This window comes from Sapajus apella, unplaced genomic scaffold (assembly GCF_009761245.1).
Source record: "Sapajus apella isolate SASKATOON/1434 unplaced genomic scaffold, GSC_monkey_1.0 scaffold42, whole genome shotgun sequence".
NCBI lineage: Eukaryota > Metazoa > Chordata > Mammalia > Primates > Cebidae > Sapajus > Sapajus apella.
The window spans coordinates 20,339,363-20,351,863 of record NW_022436982.1 but is presented as its reverse complement, the minus strand read 5'-3'; the positions used below and the strand labels follow the sequence as shown (position 1 = coordinate 20,351,863).

Below are 12,501 nucleotides of genomic sequence, written 5' to 3'. Positions count from 1 at the left end.
TTTCAGAGTTTATTTTCTACGCTTGGATGTCCCTAAAGTAAACGTATAGCTTTTTTTGAGATTTTTCAGGGGATTTCACCATTAGCAACGCTGACAAAAAGATAAGAATCTTTTTTTAATTATTACTTTCTGTCCCTGATACTCCCATCCTGAGGATTCAGTTCTAACTATAAATAAACTCATTTGTAATCACAGAATTTTTTAGATAGATTGAGTTCACTCCCTTCAACTTGCAGCCATGAATTCCTCTTGTCACCTTTTCATCACCCTACCATTTCCCTTCCCTTTTTGCCCATCTCAATACTGTATGGAAACATAAGGGTACCTGAATCATAACAGTGGGTCATGGCCAATTGGCATGACTTAAAAAAGATCTAACATGTCAGAAGAATGTCAAGTTCTTTTTTTTTTTTTTTTTTCTGGGCAATTCATGCTAAGCAGTGACAATGATGAATCAGAGAGGCAAAAACAGAGATAAGATATGGATATGATAAGAAGGAGATAAGCACTAATGCTGAAGCAGAAGCAGCAAAGACAACAGCAAACACAGCACTTACCACATGCTAGGTACTATTTGATTTATGCTTCCAATTAAGTCTTTTAATACTTAAACAATCCTCTCACTTTATAAATGAGGAAAATGAAGTACAAACAGGTTAAGTAACTTGTCTAAGGCCACACCACTAGTAAATGATGGAGCGGGGATCCTAACACAAGCCATCTAGCTCCAGAGTCCACAATTTAATTTCTTCAATATGCTGCCTCTAGAATACAGGAAGATTCAACTTCCCTGTTTCCAAGTTCAAACAGACCATGGCCTACATAAAGTGAAACCAAAGGAACAGAGACCCAAAATGAATGAAGTCTGAAATGGAATAGACTGCTGTATACACTCAAATTAGCCAACTGTCCAGACAAGGTATGAAGAAGTCAGAATCATATATTTTACATAACACTGGTGGGTCTATCAAAGAAAGATCAGGAATATTCACCATTTATGTAATGTTCATGTTCATACATCTTTAAACAAATCACTTTTAAAATCCAAGATTTTAAGAAAAACCCTCAAGAAGTAAGGCTCTTTAAATTGATATTCAAAGTACATTCAAAAACATTGCTTTTACATTTCAAGGTAATAAATCCCTAAACAAAGAGAATTAAGAATACACAGTATATTGTTGTAATTGTTCTATTTTATTATCAGTTGTTGTTAATCTCTTATCGAGACTAATTTGTAAATTAAACTTTATCATAGGTATGTATTTACAAAAAAAAATGGTACAAGCATACCTCAGAGATATTGCAATAAAGTGAATCTCTCAATAAAAGGGGTCACATGAATTTTTTGGTTTCCCAGTGTGTACAAAAGTTACATTTATGCTACACTGTAGACTATTAAATGTGCAACAGCATCATGTCTAAGAAAACAATGTACACATCTTCATTTTTTTAAAGTTTACTGTCAAAAAATGCTAGTGATCATCTGAGCCTTCAGTGAGTCATAGTCTGTGCTGGTAGAGGGTCTTGCCTTTGTGCTGATGGCTGCTGACTCATGGGTGGTGGTTTGCTGAAGGCTTGGGTGGCTGTAAAAGTTTCTGAAAATAAGACAGCAATGAACTTTGCCACATTGATTGATTCTTCCCTTTCAGAAAAGATTTCTCTATAGCATGTGATTACTGTTTGATAGCATTTTACCCACAATAGAACCTCTCAAACCCTGCTCGTACTTTATCAACTAAAGTTATGTAATAGTCTCAATCCTTTGTTTTCATTTCAACAATGTTCACATCTTCACCAGGCACACACTTCATCTCAAGAAACCACTTTCTTTGGTCATCCACAAAAAGCAACTCCTCATTCATTCAAACTCTACCATGAGAGTACAGTAATTCAGTCACATCTTCAGACTCCATTTGAAATTTTAGTTCTCTTGCGATTTGTACCACATCTTCAGTGACTTTTTCCACTGAAGTCTTGAACCCTCTGAGCTATCCATAAGAGTTAGAATCAACTTCTTCCAAACTCCTGCTAATGTTGATATTCTGAATTCCTCCCATGAATCACAAATACCTTAATGGCATCTAAAGTGGTAAACCCTTTCCAGAAGGTTTCCATTTACTTTGCCCTAATATAGCAGAGGAATCATTAAGTACTGCAGCTATAGCTTTACAAAGCATATTTTTTCAATAATAAGACTCGAAAGTCAAAATTACTCTGTGGTCCAGGGGCTACAGAATGGATGTTGTGTTACCAACATGGAAAAAACATTCATCTCCTTATAAAATCTATCAGAGCTCTTGGATAACCAGGTGTCTTGTCAATGAGCAGTAATATATTTTAAAAGAACTTTTTTCAGAGCAGTAGGTCTCAGCAGTGGGCTTAAAACATTCAGTAAACCATGCTATAAATAGATGTGCTGTTATCAAGGGTTTCTTTTTCCATGTACAAAGAATACAGGCACAGCAGATTTAGCATAACTCTTAGGGGCCCTAAAATTTTTGAAATGGTAAGTAAGCACTGGCTTCCAGTTGACATCACCAGCTGCATTAGCTCCTAATGAGAAAGCTAGCCTCTTTAAAGCTTTGAAGCCACGGACTGACTTCTCAGAACTATTTAAATCCTTGATGGATTTAAATAGCTCAAGATCGTCAGCAATGCCTCCTGCACCACCAACTGCTTAGCGCCCCTGGCCAAGGTCATCCATGACAATTTTGGTATCGTGGAAGGACTCATGACCACTGTCCACGCCATCACTGCCACCCAGAAGACCGTGGATGGACCCTCCGGGAAACTGTGGCGTGATGGCACTGGAGCTCTCCAGAACATCATCCCTGCCTCTACTAGCGCTGCCAAGGCCATGGGCAAGGTCATCCCTGAGCTGAACGGGAAGCTCACTGGCATGGCCTTCCGTGTCCCCACTGCCAATGTGTCAGTGGTGGACCTGACCTGCTGTCTGGAAAAACCTGCCAAATATGATGACATCAAGAAGGTGGTGAAGCAGGCAACGGAGGGCCCCCTCAAGGGCATCCTGGGATACACTGAGCACCAGGTGGCGTCCTCTGACTTCAACAGCGACACCCATTCTTCCACCTTCGATGCTGGGGCTGGCATTGCCCTCAACAACCACTTCGTCAAGCTCATGTCCTGGTATGACAATGAATTTGGCTACAGCAACAGGGTGGTGGACCTCATGTCCCACATGGCCTCCAAGGAGTAAGACCCCTGGACCACCAGCCCCAGCGAGAGCACGAGAGGAAGAGAGGCCCTCACTGCTGGGGAGTCCCTGACACAGAGTCCCCCATCACAGTGAATTGCCCCTCCTCACAGTTTCCATGCAGACCCTTGAAGAGGGAGGGGCCTAGGGAGCCCCACCTTGTCGTGTACCATCAATAAAGTCCCCTGTGCTCAGCCAAAATAAATAAATAAATGAATAAATCCTTGATGGCCTCTTCTTTCAATATAAAGCTGTTTCACCTACATTAAAAATCTGTTGATTAGTGAAGCCACCTCCATTAATAATCTCAGCTAGATCTTCTGGATAGCTCTCCGAAACCTCTACATTAGCACTTGCTGCTTCACCTCGCACATTTATGTTATGCAGATGGCTTCTTCCATTAAACCTCATGAACCAACCTCTGCTAGCTTCCAACTTTTTTTCTGTAGCTCCCTCACCTCTCTCATCCTTCACAGAATTGAGCAGAGTTAAAACTTTATTCTGTATTAGGCTTTAGCTAAAGGGAATGTTGTGGCTGGTTGGATCTTCCATCCAGATCATTAAAACTTTCACCATACCAACAATAAGGCTGTTTTGCTTTACATGCAGTCACTGGAGACGCTCTTTTAATTTCCTTCAAGATCTTTTCCTTCACATTCACAACTTGTCTGTTGGGCACAACAGACCTAGCTTTCGGTCTATCTCTACTTTCAACATGACTTCCTCACTAAATTATTTCTAGCTTTTGAGCTTCTAGGCCTCAGAAGCTCCAAAGATAATGCAAACAGCCAGTTGTAGGAGTCAGAACACATACAACATTGATTAAGTTCACCACCTTAAATGGGCAGGGCTGTAGCACCCCAAAATAATTACAATGGTAACATCAAAGATCACTTATCACAGATCACTGTAACAGGCTAAGAATAATAAAGAGCAAGAAATACTGTAAGAATTAACAAAACGTGACACACAGACACAAAGTAAGCACATACCGTTGGGAAAAAAAAAAAATGGCACCAATAGACTTGCCTGACACAGAGTTGCCACAACCATCTATTTGTTTACAAAAATGCAGTATCGGCAAAACACAATAAAGCAAAATACAATAAAATAAAATAGGCCTGTATATACAGGGTAAGGTACTATGTCTGGTTTCAGGCCCTCCATGTTCCAATGGTTGGGACAACTGTATTCAAATCTGGTACAGAAAAAAATACCAGTTCCCCTCTAGCTGCTGTTCATGTATGCTGCTTGTGGCTGTATCACTATTTGGTTATGATTGAACCTAAAATCTGTTCCAATAGCCTTATCTCTCAGAACCACAAGACATACCAATAATAGCTTAATGAATTCAGTATCTGTGAGGCACCACAGAGTTAGGCAAGTGCAGTTTATACACAATCCATCATGCATGTGGGGACTCTGACAATATCCTGTGAAGGATACTTGGTGCCCCCCATAATATCCTCCCATGCCTGGCACATTATTCCAGATAACGCAACAGAGAAAAGGAGACTTCGCATTCTTATTCAAGGTCACACAGCTAGTAAGTGGGGGAACTTGGAATTGAACCCTAGTGCACCTGATTTTAAAGCCGAAACTCTATCATACTACTGGCATATTTTCCAAACTGTCTTGCAAAATCACATGATGAAAATATTGTCAAATTTACTAAAAAGAATATACAGAAGAACACATTAAGGTGCTCCACTTTGTACAGAAAAAGAGGAGGGCAATTGCTTAGGTAAGTAAAAACTGATAGGTTTATGTTTATAAAAGCATAGACTATTATGCAACTTTTTCAAAGATACTAATATTGGGATATGGCATGGTTGGAGGACACTGAGATAATCTTACTTTGTACTGCATTACTTTTGTGTTTTTTAAATTTTGTATCTTAATATAGGGTTGCCAGGTTATCAAATAAAAATACAGATGCTAGCTATTTGAATTTCAGGTAAATGAATAATTTTTTAGTCTATGTCCCATGCCATACTTGGGACATATTTATAATAAAATCCAATGTTATTTATCTGAAATTCAAACTTAACTGGGCATCTGTTATTTTATCTAACAATCCTACTATGTACATGCTAGCTTAGGAAAAAAATAAACATATAAAATCATTTTAGCTTTCATGCTTCCTGTAAAACTTAAATATAATCAGAGAGCTCCCTAATCCTTAATAAATCTCAAAGATTTTACCTGTGATCATAAGATTCTCCAACAACTTGTTGATAACACTAGTGTCAGCAGGGGATAAAAATAAAATAGAATATTTGGTATTATTTAGAAATAGGGACTGACTGAGTAATCATTTTACTTTTCAACAAGTTGCAATGGTAACATGTAGGCAGAGCTTTCATGAAGTAGAGAATCAGCATTTGAAACATAACACAAATCATTCTGCTCAATGCAGATTATATGGCAACTAACAAGTGAAAATATGTTTTATACTAAAAATAACTCTATGAAGAGAAACTGCCCCAAATGCATACAATTTTCTAGTTATCTTAATTCTGACTGAAAAAGGAATACAACATTAAAAGGGCTTGTTTCAATGGCTTGCAGCTTGTCAAAGTTGCTCAGCATCTGTTATTGCATTTAAATTTACCATTTGTATCATTCATAGTTGCTTCAGCAGTACCTGAAGTAGCAGACAAAGGCACAGTTGCAACTAGTTTGCCATAAAGTCAATTGTCCATAACAGCAATTCTTACACTTTCAGTCATAATTCCTACTTTTGGGTAACACTATTGAACTACAGCTCTAAAAGCACAGAAATGTCACAGTACCCACCAACATCATACAGTCATCCAACAGAAATCACTCAGCCTTTTCTTAGCATCTGTTCTTCTAAACTTCTCCCTCATTTTTACAGGCTTTGATCAAGAAAGCATTCATGAACATAATTTTTATTTTCAAGTTGACATTTATAAATCTTCCTAAATTTATTCAAGAAAATAAGATGTATCAATTCTATTTTCTCCACCAAAATGAAAGAAAATCAAGTATTAAAGAAGCTTAACTTCACAACATACTTCAAATACTGATTTTTTTTTTTTTTTTTTGAGACAGAGTCTCGCTCTGTCGCCCGCCCAGGCTAGAGTACAGTGGCTCGATCTCGGCTCACTGCAAACTCCACCTCCCAGGTTTAAGTGATTCTTCTGCCTTAGCCTCCCGAGTAGCTGGGACTATGGCTGCACACCACCATGCCCAGCTAATTTTTGAATTTTTAGTAGAGATGGGGTTTCACCATATTGGCCAGGCTTGTCTCAAACTTCTGACCTCGTGATCTGCCTGCCTCAGCCTCCCAAAATGCTGAGATTATAGGCATGGGCCACTGCACCTGATTAATATTCTTGTTCTTCCTTTATAAACTGCCAGATAAACTACCTGAAATGAAAATGCAGTAGTCCCAGCTACTCAGGAGACTGAGGCAGGAGAATCGCTTGAACCCAGGAGGCAGAGGTTGCACTGAGCCAAGATCAAGCTACAGTACTTTAGCTTGGGCAAGAGAGCAAGACTCCTTCTCAACAACAACAAAAACAAAAACAAAAAAACAGAAGAGAAAATAAAAGAAAATGCAGAGAAGGTCAAGGGATTAAAAAAGGACTCAAATTCTGTTATTTACTGATTCTGCAAGCATACATGGGGCACTTACATGACTGGCATGTTGACTAGTAGCAGAATTGGAGAAATGATGCTACAATCTGGGAACTCACGTTCAACTGAAGGAAAGGAAAAGAAGTAAACAATTAAAATACAAGAACCCAAAGGAGGGACATCCAAGCTTAACTGAGAAGTCAGGGAAAGCTTCCTGGAGTCACAGACCCCTGCGCAGAGTTTTAAAGAATAGGTAGGGGAGAAGGTCTGATGAAAGCGCTCCCTACATATATGCAAGAGTGCATGGTACCTTCTGAGCACTGCAAGTAGTTTCTTAAGTAGTACCTGGATTGGGGCTGAGGAAAAAAGGAAACACAGAGATAAGGTTAGAGATGTGAGTAATGGCCAAATTACTGAGGGCCCTGCATACAATTCTTAAAGAGTTTAAATTTGTTTTTTGTTTTGTTTTGTTTGAGACAGAATCTTGCTCTGTCACCCAGGCTGGAGTGCAGTGGTGCAATCTCAGCTCACTGCAACCTCTGTCTCCCAGGTTCAAGATTCTCATGCTTTAGCCTCCCGAGTAGCTCAGATTACAGGCACACAGCTATTTTTTTTTTTTTTTTTTTTTTTTTGTAATTTTAGTAGAGACATGATTTTGCCACATTGGTCAGACTGGCCTTGAACTCCTGACCTCAAGTGATCTACCCACCTCAGCCTCCCAAAGTGCTGGGATTACAGGGTAAGCCACCACTGCACCCAGACATTAAAGAGTTAGATTTAATTAGAAGTTTATTTTGGCAGTCATCTTTAGAAAGATCACTCTGGTATTGGTATGGAGGACATACAAAAAGCAAGAGAAGCTAGGGATAAGCAGGCCAGGTAAGAGGCATTTTCAAAACTAGAGAAGAATGGGAAAATGGAAGATAGATTAAGATTAGTTAAGAGATGTTAAGTACTGTGGCATGGTAATATGGAGGTAAGGAAGATGAGTTTAGGATAAATTCCACCTTTCCTGCTTTGGTTATTGACTGGATGGTAATACTACAATGAACATGTCAGTGTTGTGGCTGTTCTAGAAATGTCTGCCCTAATTGAATTTGAATAGCTGAGTATAGTACCGTTTGTGGTTATGGAATGAACTGTGTTGCTCAAAGTTCCTATGTTGAAGCCCTAACCCCACTGTGACTGATTTTAGAAATAGGTCTTTTAGGAAACAGTTAACGTTAAATGAGGACGTAAGGGTGAAGTCCTGATGTAAAGGAATTGGTAGTCACAGAAAGAGGAAGAGAAGAAAACCTGTCTCACCATCTACGTGCAAGCACTGAGGAAAGGCTGCATGAGGACACAAAAAGGTAGCCATCTTCAAGCCACAGACAAAACCCTCATCAGAAGGTGAACCCTGCCAGATCTTGATCTTAGACCTCTCAACCTCTAATGCCATGAAAATAAATTCCTGTTGTTTACACCACCCTCTCTAAATAATTTGTTATGGCAGTTCAAGCTGACTAATACAGATTTCAACCTTCCCACAGCCCTTCCTCTAAGGACTATGCTGTCATGTACTTGCTTTGCCCCTTTCTTGCAACCATTACCAAGGGAACCAGGGCTGGGCTCCTTATTCAAAGGAAGCCAATATAAGTGCTGACATGAAAAGCAGGAATGGGCTAGAATGTCTCTTGGGAAATTAAGAAATATTAAGAGAATAAGCCAATTAATGGGAGAGCAAGAGTTGAGAAGATAGAATATGGCTTAGTAAGGGATGATGAAGCTAAAATGGGGTACATGCAAGCCAGAGTTACAAAACAGCAAAACAAGTCAGTTGATAGAGACCTAATGTAGCTTGACATTAAGAGAGGCAAGCATTCCTTGGGAGATGCAAAACAGCCAACAAGAGGGAAAATAGAGTAACTGTTCCCTACAGATGCACAATCACTGATCTCCATTCTTACAGTGAACTCCACTTGGCCAGAGGTACATTATATGAGGCTCTGCTTGCTCCATTTAAATATATCTATTCATTCAAACACAGTCTGCTTTGGTATGGTACCATATCATTACATCCCAAAAAAAAAAAAAAAAAAAAAAACCTCTCAAATATCCTTGTTATAAAATGCCCTTGTTCCATTACTTCATTTGGGCACTGTACTTTTAATAAAGATTTGAGGGAGTTAGCAAGCAAAGACAATTTTAGTAGGGCCACTAGATAATTAATAATCCTACAGGAGAGATAGCTACGTTCGGAAAAAAAAAAAAAAAAAAAAGTACAGGGAAGCTCCTAATATGGTGGGTGAATAAAGTCTGTTTTGCTCAGAGTCTGAGAAAAGCTATAAACTGCCACCGAATAAAGCATAAATCCACTGTTAAAACAAAGGTAGCTGACAGAGTATGGTGGCTCGTGCCTGTAATCCCAGCACTTTGAAAAACCAAGGTGAAAGGATCAGTTTTAGCCAGGAGCTCAAGGCCACCCTGGGCAACATAGTAAGACACTGCTTCTATCAAAAAAAATTATTAAAATTAGCCAGGCATGGAGTCACAAGCATGTAGTTCCACCTACTTAGGAGGCTGAGGTGGGAAAATCATTTGTGCCCAGGAATTTGAGGCTACAGTGAGCTATGATCACGCCACTGCACTCCAGCCTGGGCAACAGAACAAGACCCCGTCCCTAGAAAATTAAAATTAAAAATAAAAAAAGGAATGTGAGATCTGTCAAATTTTCATTACACAAATGAAACCATAGTAACTGTGAACAACATTTATAAATAGTAAAAATATTTCTGACCAAAAAATTCCAGTCAGGCCAGGCATGGTGGCTCATGCCTGTAATCCCAGCACTCTGAGAGGCCAAGACTGGTGGATCACTTCAGTCCAGGAATTTGAGACCAGCCTGAGCAACATAACAAAACCCCATCTCTAAAAAAAATAAAAAATTAGCCAGGAGCGTTGGTACACACCTATAGTCCCTGCTAATCAGGAGGCTGAGGTGGGAGGATCACCTGAGCCCAGGTGGTAGAGGCTGCAGTGACATGTGATTGCACCACTGCACTCCAGTCTGGGTGACAGAGAAAGACTTTCTCAAAAAAAAAAAAAAAAAAAGTAATAATAATAATAAAGAATTCCATTCATAGGAGGATGGAAATGTTCTTTCTTCAAATTCTACTAGAAAAATTTAGCCAAATATGTTAAAATTTTAGGATACTACTAAAACAGAAATAGATTCTAAACAATACGTACACCAGGAGGAAAAAAGATGAGCAATCTAAAAGAGGTTAGGAATGGGGGGAAAAAAAGAAAAAGCATAGTAAACAAAAAACACAAAACAAGGGCAATGAAATAAATCCAGATAGCCATATTCACAATAAACACAAATGGGTTAGATTCATTTTTAAAAAAACAGACTCAGGGTCCAAATCTCAATAATGAAATAGAGATTTAAAGAATAAGTAATTAATATTTTTAAAATATAAAAAATAGTATATGCCACATAAAAATATGTATATATACACTTTCAGTATTTTCAACAATGAATTAAAAGGACACATTCTAAAATGACAGTAGTTAGAAGCAGACGGATGGAAGTAGTAGCCTCACATGGGGGAGTTAAAGGCGAAATTTAGCTTTCTCTATTTTTTTTAAGGAAACTCTTTTTAAAATGGTTTTAAATTACACATGTAAAAAGCAATTGGGTTGAAATATTTATGTATAAAATAATATAATGTCCACAATTTGCTTCATAAACTTCCAGGGAAGGGACAAGGGAAATGGCTGAGACTAGAGAAGAAACAAGACTGACCAAATGTATTTATACCAACAAACATGTTCATTAAATTTCCTTTGGGTTTTGAAACTTATTTTTAAGATTGTTGGTCTGACGCAAATGCTCTTTCAAACAGTATGTATGTTCTTACCTCAACTGCAGATTCCCTAAAACACATAGATGCAAGTTTTATAAATATTACCAGATTCATATCCATTTCCAGAATTAAATATTTACATTTTGTGATACTTTGAGTTAAATAGACTTATTTACTGCTTACACTCAACTATAAAGTTAATTTTAGAGTTGAAAGGGGCCTCAAAAAACACATATGTCACAGAGAAGCTAAAGCTCACTGAAGTCTGATTACATAACAAATCAGTGGTGTATCTGGGATCAGAACCTTGGACTGCTGCTATAACTCAACTATCTGAAAGGCTGACTTTACTTTTTTAAAAATAAACTAGACCAATCAGTTCTGTTTATAGGCCATTGCATTATATTTATTGCCTTCCCCATTAACCCTCACCCATAATGTTTTTTAAAAAGTCCAAAATACACATTAGAGAGCTGCAGATTTCAACACCTTCTCTCCAAAGATCCATTTTTACATACCTCCCATTCATAATAATCTCTTGATGTATCTCTATTGGACAGGGGACCCTCCCCTCAAACTGTTAACTCACACCAAACATGGTGATGGAGGGGCAAGATTTAAGTTCTTCTGAGAATTAAGTTTTGGCCTCTTCTGTTCTCTCACTCCTTAGTTAAACTCAAAGGAATTTAGGTTGTTGGGCAGTTTGCCCCTGTTTTTGCCACATTTTCAGTGTTAAGGGCCAAGACACAACATGCCAGGCATATTCCTTGCAAAGAAATAGGCAGGGGGATTCTTCCAAGAGCTGCCCTTGCAGGTGAACACAACAAAGTGTCAATGCCAAGCTCCAGAGGCAGCTAGCCGCCTATAAAGCACTGACTGCGGCCACATTATTTTCTTGGGGGAAACCTAAAACATGTAGAGGAATTAACTTGGTACCACAGAATTCTTCAGTGCAGTTCCTACACTGGCAACAAATTCTCCAGGGAAATTACTTCAGGCTCTTACCTCCTGCCCTTTTGCCTGCCTGGAATGAGACAATTCAATGAGCGCAGGTTGACTGTGTTCTGGTGTTTATAAAAAGCACTGCGTACTCAAAGTGTACCCATGGGACCCAGAAATACAGTCAGCAGCTGGTCTCTGTTAGAACCTATCAACTGCAGTCAGAGGTAACAGTACAAAACATGACTGTCATTTCTCAGCTGCCCTCTCAGGAACAAGATTTTCACTGAGTTTGTGAGATCTTGATGACACTAGGGCAGAACAATAGATGGCTTGTCAGTTGTGACTGAATGACTCTTCAGGGGAAAGTGTTAAAGGATGGAGACAATATTTACAATACAGACACAACTGTAGAACTAGAAGGTAGGAGGGAAGACCAGAATATTACAACCATGCTGCTTCAACTTATCTCCCCATCAAAATTCAGGTTTATACTATTATCCCAAGATTTTCTAGGACTTTCCCAACTCTTAAAATAACTCTACTTCCACAATTTCTCTATTATTATTCCAAATGACTTCTCCCATTCTGGAATTTTTTCCACAAAAATTATGAAGAGTGTTGTATATTATATAAACTACCTATGTATCACTGAGCTATGAGTACTATATATAATTACATATTTTTATCCTTCCCCATCCATCAGTGCCTCCTAAATTCAGTCAGTGGCTTGCATGATTTCCCTTTGCTGAATGTGGATAGAAATCAAGTTTACAAATTTCACTCAGGAAAGAGGAGGCTCAAATTTCTCAAAGGAAGTCCTCTGGGAAGAAAACAGCATTTTGGAATAATATTAAGGCGGCTGTTTTTCTCTCCTGAACTGTGCTTGTG

General features: G+C 38.7%; 1 protein-coding gene and 1 pseudogene across 19 annotated transcripts in view; one reads left to right on the top strand and one right to left on the bottom strand.

Moving 5' to 3' along the window:
* Window positions 1-12,501, bottom strand: part of MPDZ (multiple PDZ domain crumbs cell polarity complex component) — a 165,520-nt gene that overhangs the window by 139,693 nt on the left and 13,326 nt on the right. The window lies entirely within an intron of this gene.
* On the top strand, window positions 2,644-3,253 carry LOC116566161 (annotated as a pseudogene). Its single transcript, XR_004275767.1, has one exon. The product of XR_004275767.1 is annotated as a glyceraldehyde-3-phosphate dehydrogenase pseudogene (transcript).